The sequence below is a fragment of the Triticum dicoccoides genome, chromosome 2A, assembly GCF_002162155.2.
Source record: "Triticum dicoccoides isolate Atlit2015 ecotype Zavitan chromosome 2A, WEW_v2.0, whole genome shotgun sequence".
Taxonomy (NCBI): Eukaryota; Viridiplantae; Streptophyta; class Magnoliopsida; order Poales; family Poaceae; genus Triticum; species Triticum dicoccoides.
Genome location: NC_041382.1, coordinates 6,294,510 through 6,315,832, shown reverse-complemented (window position 1 = coordinate 6,315,832; position 21,323 = coordinate 6,294,510). Strand labels below are relative to the sequence as shown.

Sequence of the window (21,323 nt, the reverse complement as noted above, 5' to 3'; positions counted from 1 at the left end):
AGACTAATATTTTGCAGGAGTCTATGGAAGAAGAAATTAATGACATTGTGAGCTCATTGGATGAAAAAGATGAGGAGGAGAGCGAAGAACAAAAGGATGAAGAGAGGATTGATCACCCGTGCCCACCTTCTAATGAGAGTAATTCTTCAACTCATACATTATTTAATTTCCCTTCGTGCTTACCGAAGGATGATTGCTATGATGACTGTTATGATCCCATTGATTCTCTTGAAATATCCCTTTTCATTATGTTTGCTATGCTTGTGGCCAAGATGCCAATATGAATTATGCTTATTGAGATGAACTTGCTATAGTTCCTTATGTTAAACATGAAATTGTTGCTATTGCACCCACGCATGATAGTCCTATTATCTTTTTGAATTCTCCCAACTGCACTATATCGGAGAAGTTTACCCTTGTTAAGGATTATATTGATGGGTTGCATTTTACTATTACACATGATGATTTTGATAGATATAATATGCATGTGCTTGCTGCTCCTGCTTGAAATTATTATGAGAGAGGAACTACATCTCCGCCTCTTTATGTTTCCAACACGAAAAAATTGCAAGAAACTGTTTATACTATGCATTGGCCTTTACCTTATGTGCATGAATTGTTCTTTTATGACATGCCGATGCATAGGAAGAGAGTTAGACTTCGTTATTACATGATATATGTTACTTTGTGCTCACTAATAAATTACAAATCATTGCTGATTCAAATTGGATTTGATATACCTTGGGATCCGGGTGGATTCATTACTTGAGCACTATATGCCTAGCTTAATGGCTTTCAAGAAAGCGCTGCCGGAGAGACAATACGGAAGTTTTAGAGAGTCATTTATTTCTGTTGAGTGCTTTCATATAGTTTAAAAACAAAAAAATAAAGAGGGGAACCCAAAACTTTTCAAAAAGGAAAGTGAAAGTGAGAGAGACAAGCATGGTTGAAGTGGGGGAGCTCCTTGAACTTTGTTCATGCTCACGGAAAATTTGTGAATCTTGATTACAGAAACTTTTCAACAAAAATAATTATCCTCTTGTACAATTCCATTGTATTATAAAAATAATGTGCCAAGGTTTGCCTTCAGGATGTTTTAGATGCTTGTTGGTTTGTACGGTGCAGGACAAAAACTTTGGCTGTAGCGCGCGATTTTACATTTTCTTTCTGGAATGTCAAATGGTTCTGAAACTTTTTGCACTGTCTTTCTATACGAATTGTTTATTTTTCCCAATTTTGGTAGAACTTTTGGAGTACCAGAGGTATGGTGAATGTTCATATTATTACAGACTGTTCTGTTTTAGACAGATTCTGTTTTTGATGCATAGTTTGCTTGTTTTGATGAAACTATTGATTTATATCAGTGGATTAAGCCATGAAAAAGTTATACTACAGTAGCTACAATGCAAAAAACAAAATATGAATTGGTTTGCAACAGTACTTAGAGTATTGATTTGCTTTATTATACTAATGGATCTTACCGAGCTTTCTGTTGAGTTTTGTGTGGATGAAGTGTTCGAAGATCGAGGAGGTCTCGACGTGAGAAGAAGGAAGAGAGGCAAGAGATCAAGCTTGGGGATGTCCGAGGCACCCCAAGTAAATATTCAAGGAGACTCAAGAGTCTAAGCTTTGGGATGCCCCGGAAGGCATCCCATCTTTCTTCAACAAGTATCGGTATGTTTTCGGATTCGTTTCGTTCATGCGATATGTGCAATCTTGGAGCGTCTTTTGCATTTAGTTTTCACTTTTCTTTGATGCACCATGCTGGTATGAGATAGTCCTTGGTTGATTTATAGAATGCTCATTGCACTTCACTTATATATCTTTTGAGTATGGCTTTATAGAATACTTCATGTGCTTCGCTTATATCACTTGAAGTTTGGATTGCGTGTTTCTCTTCACATAGAAAACCGCCATTTGTAGAATGCTCTTTTGCTTCACTAATATTTGTTAGAGCATGGGCATATCTTTTGTAGAAAGAATTAAACTCTCTTGCTTCACTTATATCCATTTAGAGAGATGACAGGAATGGGTCATTCACATGGTTAATCATAAAATCCTACATAAAACTTGTAGATCACTGAATATGATATGTTTGATTCCTTGCAATAGTTTTGCGATATAAAGATGGTGATATTAGAGTCATGCTAGTGGGTAGTTGTGGATTGTAGAAATACTTGTGTTGGAGTTTGTGATTCCTGTAGCATGCACGTATGGTGAACCGTTATGTGATGAAGTCGGAGCATGATTTATTTATTGATTGTCTTCCTTATGAGTGGCGGTCGGGGATGAGCGATGGTCTTTTCCTACCAATCTATCCCCCTAGGAGCATGTGTGTAGTACTTTGTTTCAATGACTAATAGATTTTTGCAATAAGTATGTGAGTTCTTTATGACTAATGTTGAGTCCATGGATTATACGCACTCTCACCCTTCCATCATTGCTAGCCTCTTCGGTACCGTGCATTGCCCTTTCTCACCTCGAGAGTTGGTGCAAACTTTGCCGGTGCATCCAAACCCCGTGATACGATATGCTCTATCACACATAAGCCTCTTATATCTTCCTCAAAACAGGCACCATACCTACCTATTATGGCATTTCCATAGCCATTCTTAAATATATTGCCATGGAACTTCCATCATCATCATATACATGACTTGAGCATTCATTCTCATATTGCTTTGCATGATCGTAAGATAGCTAGCATGATGTTTTCATGGCTTGTCCATTTTTTGATGTCATTGTTGTGCTAGATCATTGCATATCCCGGTACACCGCCGGAGGCATTCATATAGAGTCATATTTTGTTCTAGTATTGAGTTGTAATATTGAGTTGTAAGTAAATAAAAGTGTGATGATCATCATTATTAGAGCATTGTCCCATGTGAAGAAAGGATGATGGAAGCTATGATTCCCTCACAAGTTGGGATGAGTCTCCGGACTTTACAAAAAATAAAAGAGGCCAAAGAAGCCCACAAAAAAGAGGCCAAAGAAGCCCACCAAAAAAAAGAAAAGAGGAAAAAAAGAGAAAAAATAAAAAAATGAGAGAAAAGAGAGAAGGGACAATGTTACTATCCTTTTACCACACTTGTGCTTCAGAATAGCACCATGTTCTTCATATAGATAGTCTCTTGAGTTATCACTTTCATATACTAGTGGGAATTTTCATTATAGAACTTGGCTTGTATATTCTGATGACGGGCTTCCTCAAATGCCCGAGGTCTTCATGAGCAAGCAAGTTGGATGCACACCCACTTAGTTTCCAGTTTGAGCTTTCATACACTTATAGCTCTTAGTGCATCCGTTGCATGGCAATCCCTACTCCTCACATTGACATCAATTGATGGGCATCTCCATAGCCCATTGATTAGCCGCGTCGATGTGAGACTTTCTCCCTTTTGTCTTCTCCACACAACCTCCACCATCATATTCTATTCCACCTATAGTGCTATATCCATGGCTCACACTCATGTATTGCGTGAAAGTTGAAAAGGTTTGAGAACATCAAAAGTATGAAACAATTGCTTGGCTTGTCATCGTGGTTGTGCATGATTTGAATATTTTGTGTGGTGAAGATGGAGCATAGCCAGACTATATGATTTTGTAGGGATAACTGTCTTTGGCCATGTTATTTTGAAAAGACATGATTGCTTTATTAGTATGCTTGGAGTATTATTATCTTAATGTCAAATGATAGGCTATTGCTTTGAATCACTCGTGTCTTAATATTCATGCCATGATTAGATTACATGATCAAGATTATGCTAGGTAGCATTCCACATCAAAAATTCTCTTTTTTATCATTTACCTACTCGAGGACGAGCAGGAATTAAGCTTGGGGATGCTGATATGTCTCCATCGTATCTAAAATTTTTGATTGTTCCATACCAATATTCTACAACTTTCATATACTTTTGGCAACTTTTTATACTATTGTTGGGACTAACATATTGATCCAGTGCCCAGTGCCAGTTTCCTGTTTGTTGCATTTTTTGTTTTGTAGTAAATCCATATCAAACGGAGTCCAAACGGGATAAAAACTGACGGAGATTTTTTTGGAATATATGTGATTTTTGGGAAGAAAAATCAACGCGAGACGATGCCCGAGGGGGCCACGAGGCAGGGGACGCGCCCCAGGGGGCAGGCGCGCCCTGGGCCCTCGTGGCCACCCCGTAAGGCGGTTGATGCCCTTCTTTCGCCGCAAGAAAGCCAATATCCGGATAGAGATCGTGTTAAAATTTCAGCCCAATCAGAGTTACGGATCTCCGGGAATTTAAGAAACGGTGAAAGGACAGAATCTGAGAATGCAGAAACAGAGAGAGACAGAGAGACAGATCCAATCTCGGAGGGGCTCTCGCCCCTCCCAAGCCATGGAGGCCATGGACCAGAGGGGAAACCCTTCTCCCATCTAGGGAGAAGGTCAAGGAAGAAGAATAATGAGGGGGGGCTCTCTCCTCCTCGCTTCCGGTGGCGCCGGAACGCCGCCGGGGGCCATTATCATCACCGCAATCTACACCAACACCTCCGGCATCTTCACCAACATCTCCATCACCTTCCCCCCTCTATCTACAGCGGTACACTCTCCCGCAACCCGCTGTACCCTCTACTTGAACATGGTGCTTTATGTTTCATATTATTATCCAATGATGTGTTGCCATCCTATGATGTCTGAGTAGATTTTCGTTGTCCTATTCGTGATTGGTGAATTACTATGGTTGATTTAATTTGCTTGTGGTTATGTTGCTATCCTTTGGTGTCCATCATATGAGCGCGCGCGTGGATCACACCATAGGGTTAGTTGTATGTTGATAGGACTATGTATTGGAGGGCAAGAGTGACAGAAGCTTCAACCTAGCATAGAAATTGATGCATACGGGATTGAAGGGGGACCAATATATCTTAATGCTATGGTTGGGTTTTACCTTAATGAATGTTAGTAGTTGCGGATGCTTGCTAATAGTTCCAATCATAAGTGCATAGAATTTCAAGTCAGGGATGACATGCTAGAAGTGGCCTCTCCCACATAAAACTTGCTATCGGTCTAGTAAAGTAGTCAATTGCTTAGGGGCAATTTCGCAACTCCTACCACCACTTTTCCACACTCGCTATACTAACTTTATTGCTTCTTTATCTAAAAAGCCCCTAGCTTTTATTTATGTGCTCTTTATATTCTTGCAAACCTATCCAAAAACACCTACAAAGTACTTCTAGTTTCATACTTGTTTTGGGTAAAGCGAACGTCAAGCGTGCGTAGAGTTGTATCAGTGGTCGATCGAACTTGAGGGAATATTTGTTCTACCTTTAGCTCCTCGTTGGGTTCGACACTCTTACTTATCGAAAGAGGCTACAATTGATCCCCTATACTTATGGGTTATCAAAGCCGTGCAAGAAGGAAGATGGAGGAGGAGAAGAAGAGGAAGCTGGAGGAGGAGCAGAGGAAGCAGGAAGCAGAACGGCTTCAAGGCCTAGAATCAGCACACGCGGACTTGGCACTCAAAATCCAGCGGCAGCAGTAGCAGATCGACTCACTTAGCCAGGAAAGGGGGTCTCAACAGCGGCAGCAGCTAGTGGATGATCCAGCATTAGATAGCACTGTCCCATCCATGCCGAGAAGCATCGTGGGTTCCGCCCCGGGCGATGCACTGCTGGATAGATACCCTGTGGATGACATCATGGAGAACACTAACTGTGAGCTACACTTCAAAATGAAGAACATATCCATGAAGGTGGCGGACGCCGTTGCTTTTACAAATCCCCCCGAAGCAACCTTCCATTGCAACCCGATTCCAGCAGGCTATGCTCGTGTCTTGGTTGATGAGGTGGTGGACCAATATTCGGGGCTAGAGCTTGACATTCCTGGAGGTGACGACGAGCACATACTGGGAGAGGCCATACATCGTATCATCCTAGGAGAAAGGATTGCATCATCTTTCGAAGGCCACCGACACCACGTCAGCCGACTCCTCCTCGAAGTCTGCCACCGAGTCATCAGACTCCCGCTCCTCCAAGTCCACGAATGCGTGAGCCGACTCCTCCTCGAAGTCTGCCACCGTGTTAGCAGACTCCCGCTCCTCCAAGTCCACCAATGCATGAGCAGACTCCTGCTCCAACTCAGCCACGTCGGCCGTCTCCGCCGCCTCAACAATCGTAGAAGAGAGCCACCGCAGCTATGGTGCATAGCGGTACGAGTCGAGGTAGTACAAGAGGTACAGCCGGAGGCAAGCGATATAAATATGGTCCAAGCCTCGCTCCTCTTCCTCAGAGGCCTTACGACATGATCGAGGATCAAAACGCAGCCATAGTGCAGGCCCAAGTGGATGCCCATTTTGGACCTAAACCGGCACCGCCGCCAAGGGAGAAAGTGCCTGAGGAAAAGATTGACCAGTTCATTCATATGGCTAGACCACCAGCTCCCAAGCCTGTTGACTCAGACTATGAGCGCCAAATCAGGAAGGCACGTCGATCATGACTACAGAAGGAGTCGATCTCAAGCTCGAGCCAAGCATCTGGCAAAAAATGCAGGAAAACTGTTCCCCAACTAGGAGAACAGGCCGCACAGTCGATCCCCCTGCTTGTTGTGCCAACAACACTTGAGAGTATCGCCGCCCTATATAGATGTGGGAAAACCGTTCCCTAGCTGGGCAATCTGGTAATAACCGAGGAGCATATAATGCAGGCTCAAATGCTCAATATCACTGTTGGACAACCCCTCGAGATCGAGCCCATGTCTCTGCTTAGAGAGGAGGAAATAAAACGGAAATATGTCCGCGGCCAACCTTTGGTCGAGCCCGAGGAGGTCAAGAACCTCCCAACGAGAATGTACGAATTGCATGATTGGTACATGAAAATTACCAAGAGTTCCAATCGAGAGTCCCTCATGGTGAAGGTCAAGGAAGAGCATTACTTCCATAAGCTAGCTCTGTGCGTTGAGTATTCAGAACTATTTCAGTTATTCAATCAAGATGCACTCGACAAATCTCTCGTCAGTTGCTATTGTCTGTAAGTGATTTCTTTCTGTAATTTAAGTCTCAATCTAGATTTAGTGCTCATTGATCGATCATTACCTGTAATTGTTCTCACTATATTCTTTTTTATGGTATTATGCAGGATGGAGATGTATGAAATGAAAAAAGCTGGACGCTATGGCATTGGCTTCATTGACCCAAATACCATTAAGGAACAGACATGGACATATGATTATTGTAAACAAGATGTAGAGAATAAAATGCTAGAGTTCTTGAAGCGTCTCAATAGCAATGAAGATATGCTACTTCCTTACAACTTGAGGTGAGTCACACTGTCTTGTAGTACAAATTCTGTTTTTGCTTACTAGCTAGCTAGATGTTAATAATAAAGTGTATAGGGTTTAGGGTAGTTGATTAGTGTTATACACATGCCCTTAATTAAGACATGCAAACGTGTGCGCATGTAGTTACGACTGGGTCTTGTTAGACATTAAAGTTGAAGAAGGAAAAGTTGAAGTACTGAACTCACTACTTAAGAAAGAAAGTGACTTCACCATCGTGAAGGGCATACTCGACAGGTAATTTCAATCATTATTAACTATATCTCGGCCTATTTAGTTCGTCATTTCCTGATATCAACTATATTTAATAACCCATTTATTAGTTTTCTTGGCCGGCGGGCAGGGCTTGTGCAAAGTTCATCAAGGTGACTCCAGGCAAATGGCGAAAAAAGTTGTTGTGGTATCGACCCAAGGTCAGTAATTAAGTAGTACTAACTAGCTATCATCTCTTTAATTCTTGTTTCAATACCATTAATTAATTATCATGATTAATTAATTATTATCTGATTAAATTCTCTTCTCGTAAAGGCCCTTAAGTAGGCGTCGGGACTGATGTGTGTGCATATTATGTTTTTGAGAACATTCGCATGGTAGCGTTTGAAAGGAGCAAATCTCAAAGACAGGAATGGGTACGTTTGTCAGAACACTATTCACAATTTTTGCATGATTATCGATATCTAGTCACACAACTAATACACATGCATATTGATCTCCTTCTTAACAGTTCAAAGAGGTGCGGGACAAGCTCCTAGCAACGGAGCGCATACGAGCACTTCAAGAGGAAATAGCGGGATTTTTGCTCGACCAGGTCATAGATCCCAAAGGAGAATACTATTACCCTCTACCACCCCCATGAACCACTCCCAATTGTCATCGTGCTCCGAAGGAACCAAGGCAACATGCAGGAGAAATTGTATATATACATGTGTATGTGTATAATGGTGGTTGTGAGACATTCGATTATATATATATATATATATATATATATATATATATGTGTGTGTGTGTGTGTGTGTGTATATATATATGATCGGTTTTACGAGAAATTTTATTTATATATATGCATAACGTGTACAATATATAGTATCGTAAAATACCAGCAAACAAAAAAGAATTAAATGGAAAATGCAAAATTAAAGAAAAAATAAAAAATAAAACAAAAACCACCCAAATATTTTAGTACCGGTTGGTGTTACCAACCGGTACTAAAGGGCTCCTCCGCCCCCGGCGCTGGCTCGTGCCACGTGGTGGCCCTTTAGCGGCGGATCGTGCAGAACCGATACTAAAGGGGGACCTTTAGTCCCCACTCTTTAGTGCCTGTTGCAGAACCGGCACTAAAGGCCCTTATGAACCGGTGATACATCCCGGTTCTGCACTAGTGACTGGTGGGAATTTTTCATTATAGAACTTGGCTTGTATATTCCGATGATGGGCTTCCTCAAATGCCTGAGGTCTTCATGAGCAAGGAAGTTGGATGCACACCCACTTAGTTTTCATGTTGAGCTTTCATACACTTATAGCTCTTAGTGCATCCATTGCATGGCAATCCCTACTCCTCACATTGATGTCAATTGATGGGCATCTTGATGTCTACTATGCAACCTTCTTGTTGTAGACGTTGTTTGGCCTCCAAGTGTAGAGGTTTGTAGGACAGCAGCAATTTTCCCTCAAGTGGATGACCTAAGGTTTATCAATCCATGGGAGGCGTATGTTGAAGATGGTCTCTCTCGAATAACCCTGCAACCAAATAACAAAGAGTCTTTTGTGTCCCCAACACTCCCAATACAATGGTAAATTGTATAGGTGCACTAGTTCGGCGAAGAGATGGTGATACAAGTGCAATATGGATAGTAGATATAGGTTTTTGTAATCTGAAAAATATAAAAACAGCAAGGTAACTAACGGTAAAAGTGAGCGAAACGGTATGGCAATGCTAGGAAACAAGGCCTAGGGTTCATACTTTCACTAGTGTAAGTCCTCTCAACAATGATAACATAATTAGATAATATAACAATCCCTCAACGTGCAACAAAGAGTCGCTCCAAAGTCACTAATAGCGGAGAACAAACGAAGAGATTATTGTAGGGTACGAAACCACCTCAAAGTTATTCTTTCTGATCGATCTATTGGCCCGATACATACCCGGCACCCCCAGAACACTTTCGGTGTCCGAATACTATCGTCCTATATATGAATCTTTACCTGTCGACCATTTTGAGACTCCTCGTCATGTCTGTGATCTCATCCGGGACTCCGAACAACATTCGGTCACCAAATCACATAACTCATATAATACAAAATCGTCATCGAACGTTAAGCGTGCGGACCCTACGGGTTCAAGAACTATGTAGACATGACCGAGACACCTCTCCGGTCAATAACCAACAGCGGAACCTGGATGATCATATTGGTTCCCACATATTCTACAAAGATCTTTATCGGTCGTACCGTAATGACAACATGCATTATTCCCTTTGTCATCGGTATGTTACTTGCCCGAGATTCGATCGTCGGTATGTTCATACCTAGTTCAATCTCATTGCCGGCAAGTCTCTTTACTCGTTTTGTAATGCATCATCCCGCAACTAATCTTTAGTCACATTGCTTGCAAGCCTTATTATGATGTGCATTACCGAGAAGGCCCAGAGATACCTCTCCGATACTCAGAGTGACAAATCATAATCTCGATCTATGCCAACCCAACAAACACCTTCGGAGATACATGTAGAGCATATTTCTAATCACCCAGTTATGTTGTGAAGTTTGATAACACACAAGGTATTCCTCCGGTATCCGGGAGTTGCATAATCTCATAGTCAAAGGAATATGTATATGGCATGAAGAAAGCTATAGCAATATAGCTGAACAATCAACATGCTAAGGTAACGGATGGGTCTTGTCCATCACATAATTCTCCTAATGATGTGATCCCATTTATCAAATGACAACACATTTCTATGGTTAGGAAACTTAAAAATCTTTGATTAATGAGCTAGTCTAGCGGAGGCTTACTAGGGACACTATATTTTGTCTATGTATTCACACATGTATAAAGTTTCCGGTTAATACAATTCTAGCATAAATAATAAACATTTATCATGATGTAAGGAAATAAAATAACAACTTTATTATTGCCTCTAGGGCATATTTCCTTCATATTATGCAAAACGTAGCCATGGTTGCAAAATGTTGTCGTGGCTGCAAAAAAAAAATCCTAGCGCAATCATTTTAGTGGTGGGAATTGCAGAGTTCCTTCCACTATGGCATACATCAACAGTGGTGGCGCGATGACCGCCACTGCTGACCTATTAGCAGTTGTAGGAGATTAGTGGTGGGCGCTTGCCCCAGCGATGCCAACCACTAATGGGCTTTTTGTGCCCGCCACTGCTAGGCATTCCTGAAGTAGTGCAAACATGGTTGTTATTAATGGCCACCATCATTCATATAACCTCGACTGGACACACATTTAAGTAGCCACATCAGCATCTTCTGGGCCCATATGTTAGAATCGTTGACTAGTCAAAATGTGGCACCGACTGTCAGCGATGCATTAGCGTCACCAAAAACTATGTTACATGACGAATCGCCTTATCTATGTTAATAGTCATGGTCATCACACAAAATAGGCTTCCATGAAGAAAACGGATCTATTACCAATGATATAATATTAGGTGACGGAAAACGTGGTACTGTCACAAATGTTTTTTGGTGACGTACATCGTGATGGCTGGAAACAGTCAGTAGCACATTTTTCGGTGACAAAAATCATTTTATGTGGCATAAGTGAACCATCTCTAAAACTCTTCCATTTTGTAGTGTAATAATGGTGGGCCCGGAGTGTATCTCTCTATCCTGGTGGAGCAAATCGTAGTCTTGACATATCGAACAACAAAACATACTTTTCTATTATACTCGACTGTCACCTTTATAATCACCCAGCTATAGCGTGATCGTTTGGTAACCAGAAAGTAATCATTGGATTTTCGAGTTTACGATATTTTAATGGTCTAAGGACTTAAGTAATCATTAACACTTTATACTAAAATCACGACAATGTGATCTCATAGTATTTCATAAGTTAGGTCTATCCAACACCGACATTGTGGCAATAATGTTTTCTCATTATTTTGAGCATCCTTGTTACATTTAAAATGATCATGGTAAGAAAATAGAACTATCAACAATACATGATCTAGTTCAGTGGCCTGACTAGGGATCTGATTAGGGTTTATCTTTCCACACATGCAAAAATACTTTCCTCTGAATCTCACATTCAATAACAACTGCAATTATACCACTAAAATATACACATAATTCTGAACATGGGAAACAACTTCGTTATTGCATCTAGGGCATATTTCCAACAAAACCATAAAGCACATTTAGATTTAACCATAAACGATATTCATGTTTTATGATACTCTAAAACACCATCAAATATGGAGGTGAGAAAGAGGAAAGGTCCTCGAGGTCCATGGTGTAGCACTGCGATCAACCTATCCCCGATTTCTATATGGTAGGTCTCAAGTAGATGCTTCCACCCATTGATGAAGACGCATCCATCATCTGCTGAAGTCGAGTAGGTGCCTGTGAAGTTTGTTTTGTCATGGACAATGATTTGCATGTCACCATTAGCAGGCATTTGCGGAGGCACACATGGTCTTGGGATTTTCTATTGCAAAAGAACACAATTGTAACATATTAAGCACTCTAGTTAATTTAAAAAGAGTATATGACTAACATGAAACCGAATTCAATTCTTACCAGGTACTTCTTATTAATGTTTCTCATGTTCAAGATGTGCGCTAGTGGCACATATGGTCCAATGGTGGTTCCGGAATGGTAATGCCTCACGCCGTCCTCGATGACATCCAGAAATCTTATGACCTCCTCCATCTCTTCCCATGTAATTGTGGTGCCAGTAGTATAATACATGTGATCTACCATCCTCTGAGTTTCTCTTGGCACTAAGAAATAACCTATCCAATTTTATATATAAAATATTAATTAGTTACAACTAGCAACTAATTTTGAATAACATAAAGTTTACCAAGTATGTTTATGGAAACTTAATTACATGGAGGAATAATTGGAAGCTTGTCCAAGTCCACCCAAATGTCACAATCAGTTTTTGGCCAATATATAAGCATAGTTCCATCCCAACCTCGAAATTGTATGCTTTGGAAAATGATGTCCAATTAGGACAATTGAAACCGAAAAAGCTTCGATCTTTTTCATTTTGGATCATAACCTTGAAACAAAAGCCTTCTTTCGTCTTAAGGAAGGTGGTCGTGGTGGTCTCCTCATCCCTGGCAACCTTCAACTTCTTTAGTAGTTCACCCCTTGCAAAGCAGGGGATGCGCTGTGCAAAATTAAGGAAAAATAGAGTTCTACCTATTAGAGAAAAATCATAAGACATGCTTACGAAAGAAATGTGGGAAATTATTCAAAAAATATACCGTCACAAGTTTGAAGTCCTCTGGAAGTGTTAGGTGGAAGTAATTATCGTCCAATCCATCCTTGTCGCACAAACCTTTAGTGTCTAAACAGTTTGGGCACTCCATTTGCTGCAGTGATGATGACACCCTTTAGATCATGTCATGACCTTTGGTAAAAATTGGATGTATTGATTGCTAGATATTTGATGAAATAGAAATGAAACAACGCTACGCCAAAATGTTGCAACACATTTTGATTCCCTCAGATAGGCAACAAATCCCCCTCCCACTAACTGACATGATGGTCGGTACCACAACTTGTGTAATTCTCCTGGGTGGATGGTGGGGAACATTTCTTTTGTATTTTGAGCATCAACAGTTTAGACTATATATCAACAACTCATTGAAAAAGATAAGTGCATGCCTATTGGTTATTTCTATTGAACAAAAAAATTCATGTCATCGACTTCATGTATATCAAGATATACGGCTAGCACTTAATTAGCACTAGGACAAAGAAATGTTTCCCTCTTCATTCTATTTGGTTATGGATCCATCATGTGTGATGATGATTTGTTTGTTGTCCTATAGTGCTAACAATTGTTAACTGATCACACATGAGCGTTTGTCTTCAAATCTTGTTAGTCTTAGGACGTTTGCATAAATATTTCTTCAGCATATCTAATTTTGCATGCCAATATAACTTCAAAAGATTTGACAAGTTGGTGGTTATTTGAAATGCTAATCTTTAATTAGTACTAAGTCCATGTGTCACCAAAAAAACATGCATAGTAGGAATTTAATTGTGCCACTACATGAGTTGCGCAAATCAGCACCTGCTAGGAGCGCCATGGAATCACTGAGGAAGTTATATAGCTACGGACCTAGCTTCATCGGTAGGGATGGGAAGAGGGGTCGGATGAGGTCTTGCGTTCTTCAGAATGGAGGAGCTCGGACAGCAAGGGCCTAGGCTTGAGGCCTGCGAAGGTGCTCGTGGTGGCGAGCTAACCGGGGCGCAGAGTGCAGAGGAGTTTTGGGCACGCGGCTCAGTCCAGAGTGGCGATGTCGGCCAACGACAATGTCAAGGGAGGCTACATCTAGGACTGCTGATAGGGTTCGTGTGGGGTTGTTGAGAGAGAGAGAGAGGGAGGGAGGGAGAGAGAGGGGGGGTAGTTCTTTTAATTGAGGTGGTTGGGGAAAGTTGTATTTCCCGCACTACCCTTAATGTGAGGTATACCAGTAGCAGGAAATCCAAGAGGACTGCCATTGGTAATAGCAATACTAGTGGGGGTGCTTTCAGCCGCGCGCCACTAGTAACTTTTAAAGATTTTTTGTTGAGACTTTTTGTATGGTTTAGTGTTTTAGGTTTACAACTAGGGTCCGATTTTCTTTATGGTTGAAGATACACTATTATAAGAATATATGTAAAATTGCGTTCTTTTTTGGAATAATTAGCTATTTTGTTGTCACTAAATGAATTTCTAGGTACTTAATAGAGGTATTAGCTTTTGATTTTGAAAACAGGCTAAATGAATTTTGGAAAAGATGAAACTTAGCATGATTTCAGGGTATGACCTATAGAGTGTGGTGAAAAATTGACAGAATTATGGAAAGTTTGTGATGCACTTTGGTTAGAAACTGGGGAAATATGAGAGTTTCGAAGACAAACTATCATGTTTGAAACGGAATTTCATTTTTCACTATTCCCACATGAAACTTTTTGTATGTTAAATATACTCCATTTCAAGTTCTATGTTAAACTTTTAGACCTTTGTAAACATAAACCAAATATGATGTATATGTATATTAAATGTGCATGAAAATGGTGCAAGAATCTCATTTAAGTTCTTGAGTATGTATTTAGGTCATATACAAGACGGAACTATAAACTCATAATTTGATATGACCTCAAAGTAGTATTCAGTTTCTAAGCAAGCTATACCATTACTCTTTCAAAAAAAATCGAAATTGAAACCACATATTGCACCCCCGAAAAAAATTGTACATGTTGTATAATTACACCATGCAAGGTTTCATACTCCCTCCGTTCCTAAATATAAGTTTTTTTAGCCATTTCAAATGGACTACAACATACGGATGTATGTAAACATATTTTAGAGTGTAGATTCACTCACTTTGCTCCGTATATAGTCACTTGTTGAAATCTCTAAAAAGACCTATATTTAGGAACGGAGGGAGTACTTTTCATATATCATTCACTTTTTTCTATAATACAAAAACATTTTTACGTAAAATTAGTTCTGTGTTAGAGTTTGCACATAGGCATGTTTGAAAGTACCTAAATTTTGTTTTATTAGACCTAAATATTTGCTAACTACCTTATTATGATCTTCCTTCTATTATTTGAAATTTTGAATATTCTAGCATTTCAAATTTGAATTATATCCAATGAAATACAAATTTATACATAAGAAATAAAATTTGGCAAATAATGAAAACTACAAAATTAAATCCATTTGTCATACAAATGCCCTAAAACTAAAACACTAAAAAATACACAAAACAAATAGAAATACAGAAATACCTAAATATTATAGTGGCGGAACGAGCCACTGATTTGGTCTGCTCCATGGCTAATATTGATCAAAATCTGGCCCATATTACCTGTGGCAGTCAGGGAAACGTGCATGCCACTGCTGGTATAGTTACAAGTGACGGGGAGCATAGAGCCCCGCCACAATAAGTTTCGCCCATGTATAACCTGAGACAAAATCGCTAGTGGCAGGTGCCACAAACCACCCTACACTGGTACTATGATAACAGTGGCGGGCAACTCCTTCCGGTGTTGATGGTATTTTGCCAGACTACCAGTGCAGGGTTCTAAGCATTGGCGCCATTAGTGAGGTCCCACCTATAAACACTTTCCTAGTAGTGGGATATATATTATATCTTTTTTATAATATGAAAATATTTAGAAATTAATAGATGTAGTTATCGTTTTCACTAATTTCATGTTGCCTTGACGTTTTGAAAATCTGAGTCACCAAAAATTGCACACCATAAAGTAAAAGATTGCACTTTTTAAAGGTGTGCATAGCGGATGAATTATTAGATAAATTTTGTGTGTGCGGTTAAGGCTAAACATAAATATGTTCTTTCGCTGGAATATTATACAGTAAACAGGATACTAAGATGGGTGGATGCTAATCCAGAAGCCTAATTAAAAGTGTGGCTCGGATATAAGAAGAGTTCAGGCCATTGATGAATAGAGGTTTAGATAATTACCTTCTGGTCGTCGACCTGACAAGGCTTAATACGCAGGTAGATAAGAGCTTGCTCCTGCGCACGGGAGAAAACTAAGCAGCAGACTAAACAATTATGGACTGTGTTGTAGGATGGGAGGGAAAGTGCTGGAAGGAGGTGGCAACTATTTAAAGGGAGCAGCTGCAGAGCAGGTGGACGGCTGAAAACAACACCGATGCACGTATACCTCAACGTTGCTCTGCGTCGCGCCCGGGACATAAATTTGTTTTGCTCTGCCGCCTTCCCATCGGTACAGCTTGAATTTGGTCAAGATTTTGAGTTGTCCTACTCCTATCCTTAGACCAAACATCCCCTGCACTCAACCTCTCGTCTACTCCCTCCGTCCGAAAAAAATTTGTCACAAACTTATCTCTTAAATGGATGTATCTAGCACCTTTGAGGAACAAGCTTTTTAGACGCATGGATGTTTTTCCTCGTGGTGACATTGCACAAATTCATTTAGTTAGGCAGGCAACAAATACCCATTGGTTTCACTGAAACGATTAAAATGGCCTGTAACCCACAAACACGAGGCCAACGTATGTAAACAAAGTGAAAAATGTACTTAGGACATGTCCAACGCTATCCCCAGTAACGGACACGATACAGAGCGCGGGTCATCCAACTATGATCCAACCCTGTCCCAAACGTCCGCCCCCTCCACCGTGGCTTCGGCCATCTGCCGTTGCCTTACTCCATGCACAACGCACCTTCAGCCACACATGCATGCGCCTTCCGCCATTAGCATACATAGCATGCATACACCTTCAGCGATCCACAGAGATAGATGCACATGCACCTTCCGCCATCCACCACAAGCATACACATCACATGCACATATGGCAAATGTCCCTAAAGTTTGCGGCGATTTTACCAGAATTCATAAATATATCGATCTGGAATATTCCTACAGGTTTATATCTCTTTTTATTTTATATCAGACTATGTTTTATTTGTAGAAATATAATAGGGATTAGATTGTGGAGAGATGGTTGGGTGGTTGTTAGCTCTGGTCGTGTAAACTGGTGTTTTTCTCGGAACTATTGGGTGTCCAAATCCCTCTTCTTTTGCTTATTGAACATGTTTGTTTCTTTCATTGCTTTTTTATTTATTCTGTCCTGGGTCTTTCTTTCATAAAAGTTGAATGAATGGCTCAGTTTGATGGAATAGCCGAGTCAATATAGAAGAAAAATTCTAACAAGTATAAATACGAAAATCTTTGTTAAGAGGGTTCATGCAAAGAACATGTTCCAAATCTTGATTTATCTAGTTTTCAAAATTTGTACTAGTAGCCTGATTTATTCTCGCATGCCACAAAGACCCATGAAAAGAATCCTGGAACTAAATGAGAAATCGATAAATTTTTTGAGAAGAGACACAATTAACTGCGTTGATATCTGTGCCACCCACATAATTTAAAGAGCTTAACTAATTAAGGGAGCATGCGTAGTATATTCTGGCAAATATCGTCCTTGCCAAGGTTTTATGTTATTCCCAACCTACTCAAGTACAAACCATTCGGGCAGCCTTTCCATAGAGGTTCTAACCATGGAGCACTGAGGTCCCAAAATCACATAGTTTGCCGCTCCAAAGTTAACCTTGCCGCTTGGGTAAAACATTAGATGTTTACCTTAACATGTGGTTCATTGAGCGGATCCTACATTAGCTCCAATACTCTTATCTCTAACTAAAAAATTAAATGCTTGAGCTTGAGAAGCTTCTGGCTCGGTGGGTCCATAGAACTAACTCGAAGAAGCCGTATTATTGAACCATACAAGTGGATATAACCGATCTATTTGCAACCAAAGTACCAAACAATAATCCTGTACTCCATATCTAATATGTATGGGCGCATCTGCCATTGCCTTGTACAAAAAGGCAATATGTACACCAAAATCACATGATAGTATATTGCTCCTAACCTTCTTGTGCATCACGTGCCTAGATCCTAAACCTGAGCGATGCCCTCGTCATTCTTGCCAGCATCTGGATAGCACAGAGATATATAGTCGATGTGTGGGAGAGCATACTCAATGCGCAATTAAGCTGTTGTGTTCATCCTTATGCCCGGTCGATTTTTAGGCAGGTGAAAATAATCACTGCTTTAACAGAACATGAACCGCGTAAGACATGTGAATTGCTAATACTGATTTAATTACTACAACACATGGTTTCTGTCAAAATAACTGACAAAAATGGGTCAGGGCCAATTGTGTGTGAAGGATGGACTAGTAACTAGGACAAAAATGGTTCAGACCCCAGTGGTGTATCTAGGGTGGAGTTGTAACTGAGAACATAAAAAGAGTCGCCACCACCCCTGGTTGCGTGTTGAGGATGGACTTGCAATAATGGAAAAAAATGGGTAGGGTCCAGTTGCGTGTTGAGGATGGACTTGCGACCAGGACAAAAATTTGGCCTTTAATTGCATATCCAAGGTGGAGTTGGAACTAGGATAAAACGCTCGTAGTTGCGTGTCAAGGATGGATTTGAAGTTGTAATAATTCTTTTTCACCCCACTCGTCGACATGTCTTTATTTGTTAGAACATTTTGTGGACCTCTCTCTCTTGATCAACTTGTGCATAATTTCGATCAAGAGAAACATCATTATTTTGAGTTCACTCCTGAGACACATTTTTGTTACACCTAAACGCTGAGTTCGTCGTAACATCAGCAGCAACAACAACAACAAAATCGTCGACATGTCTTTGTTCCTTGGAACGCTTTGTGGACCTCTCTCTTAGGGCATGGCCAATGGGTAGCCCCAGCCCTGCTGCCCCGCAGGCCAGCTAGGCTCGGATGCCATCGTGGCTAAAAAGCTATCGCTTGCAGACACCAGGTGACTCCTGCAGAGGAGGCCGCTTCCTCGGGCGAAAAAGCGAAGAAAAAGCAAGAGGGGGCGAAAAAGAAGAGAGTGATCTCTGCGTCATAGTCTTGGACCGCCGTGGACAGCACCGGTGCTCGTATGGTGCCGGACAGCAAGCACGACGGCCAGGCTTGGCGAGGCGAAGACGACGGCCGGATGTGGGAAGGGCCATGAAGAACGGGATGAGCTCGGACGCGTCTTGGCTCCTACCTCGTGGATCCACAACAGGCTGAGCCTCTACCTTAAATCTGAAGCAATTTCTTTTCATGGAGATGGACAACCATGAGATTGAGAAGATATTTGAGCCATGGGGAAAACGACCTAAGCTAAAGCACGCGGGGGAGAAGACCTGCGTGTTGGGTTCCACGAGATTTACATAGAGGTCGGAGGCTCTTGTTCCATGGTTGGGAGAAGCGAATCTGCTCTGAAGAAAAGATGAGAGAGGATCCATGGATGAACTCGAGGAAGAAGATGCAAAAAGAAGATGGGGCCCCGATAAAAGCGGTGGTTTCAGATTAGAGCGTTGGGTGATAGAAACTAGTACGTATGGCTTCGTTTATTTTCACCTACGTGGATGCACCGGGCAGCACCTAGATGCTGCCCCCATTGTACATGCCCTTAGTGAACTTGTGCATAATTTCAATAAAGAGAAACAACTTTATTTTTCACTCATGACACACATTTTTTTATATTTGGGGAATCGACAGGAGCACTAACTTTTGATAATGTATAGGGCACACGTTTTTGATGGGTGTACGCAGCAAAACCCAAAGAAACAAAAACATTTACTCAACCAATGCCCACAGTGGGCATGGCCCCAGCAAATGCCAAGTCACTTCTTGAAGGTCAGCAAGGCTGCCTCATGGTGTGTCATGCGACGACCTATGAAAACATGTATGTTCCTCTCTTTTCAGATGGGCCATGAGTTGTAAATGACTTTTCAGATGGGCCATGAGTTGTGAATGAGCCTGCCGCTACAATGCATTCACATTTCATTTGACTAGTTAATGAGCATCCACCATCCAGACACGACACCAGGTTCACGGAGGAAATTTAACACCGGCAACTCCTCATTGGCCAAGTGATCACCTGGTTCCAGACTACGACCGAGCAGGGGCAATCTTTGCAAAGGTGGGTCGCAATTTTACTTTTTTTGAGGGGAAAGCCTTCATGACTAGCTTTATTAGAGAGCTCTTTTACGGTACCCGGTAATGAATACGGGCCCTCCATTCTGGAAGATCCAACGGCCCAAAGAGATATATACTGCTGGAATTGGTTTAGCAGTATAAAGACTGCACTGCTCGATCAACGTAAGCGGTATATGTGATTTGAGGGCAACTTGGGAAGATTTTCAAGTTTCAGCTCGTCAGATTGAGGCGCCCCACGCATTCTCCCTCGGCGAGCCGATCTCTCGTCCCTTCCTCGGCCAGCCTGTGCTCGTGGATCAGGCGCTCGGCGGCATGGCGCAGGTCTCGGCAGTCGGCACCCGACGTCCCCTGCCTACACCGGATGTGAGGGCAGAATGGCGCAGCTTCTCTTCTTCGGCAGGCCGGATGTGAGGTACCCTCATCCCACAGGTGACAGGCGCTGACGAATAATTTAGTGTTCACCTTTGTAGAGAGTTGGCCATGTCCAATGCAAATTCAGGTTTTAAGCTGCACCACTTGGTTCAGGTTGTTGGCAATTTCAGTGATGGGTTTGTTAGTTCCTAGCAGCGGCAGCTAGCCCCTTGGAAGAAAGTTTTTGACATCACTCAGTTTCTACGATGCAGCCAAGTATGGATAACTGAACTTCTAATCCATAACAAGGCGGCGGACGTTCGAGGCCTGTTGGAAGGTTACGGATTTGTGAGGCTACAAAAGGAGCATGCAGATAGCTAGATATGGATGGAGTGAACTAGCACGGCGGCGGTGAGGGGGAGTTAGATGGCCGGGGCGTGCAATATGGGAGACTGCGCGTCTGGATTGAGTCGGCGGCATTTTCTCTCGATAGTCGACAGCCATGACAGATTCCAGATACAAACTAATAACAGTTTGGTTTTCTTTTAATGTGAAAATTAGAGGTCTAAAATACCCTCAAGAATTGAACGGTGAGATTAGGTATATACTGCTCCCTTTTCCGTAGCAGTATAGGGTACCATAAAAAAGCTCTTATTAGAACTCAAATAATATTTACATCGTCTGCTAATAAAGCACGATGTGTTTCTTCAATTTTTTAATCCGTTCATCACCGGATTTTTTTTTTGTTCTATCCAAGATGGTACTAAATTTTTGTGTGTCCACCTGTTAAAAAAGAGAAACAGTTTTGTACCGAATTTTGTACGTGGGCCGGCGGCGGTCCAGCAAAGCAAGACCATTGGTTTCCTGCTCATGCATATGAGAAACATTATTTATCGTATGGGGCGGCAAATAGTCAGAATTTCGTACATGGGGCCGAAGATTGAGCTGGCCT

At 41.4% G+C, this 21,323-nt stretch overlaps 1 long non-coding RNA gene across 2 annotated transcripts; it reads right to left on the bottom strand.

The window, feature by feature from the left end:
- Positions 1–11,634: 11,634 nt before the first annotated feature.
- On the bottom strand, positions 11,635–16,085 carry LOC119358579. Of its 2 annotated transcripts, none has more exons than XR_005172258.1 (5): positions 15,991–16,085; positions 12,766–12,873; positions 12,384–12,668; positions 12,071–12,285; positions 11,635–11,978 (listed from the first exon to the last, which is right to left on the bottom strand). It is a non-coding gene; the product is annotated as an uncharacterized LOC119358579 (long non-coding RNA). The 2 variants fall into 2 exon arrangements; XR_005172259.1 differs by having other exon boundaries at positions 12,558–12,668.
- Between the last annotated feature and the right edge of the window lie 5,238 nt (positions 16,086–21,323).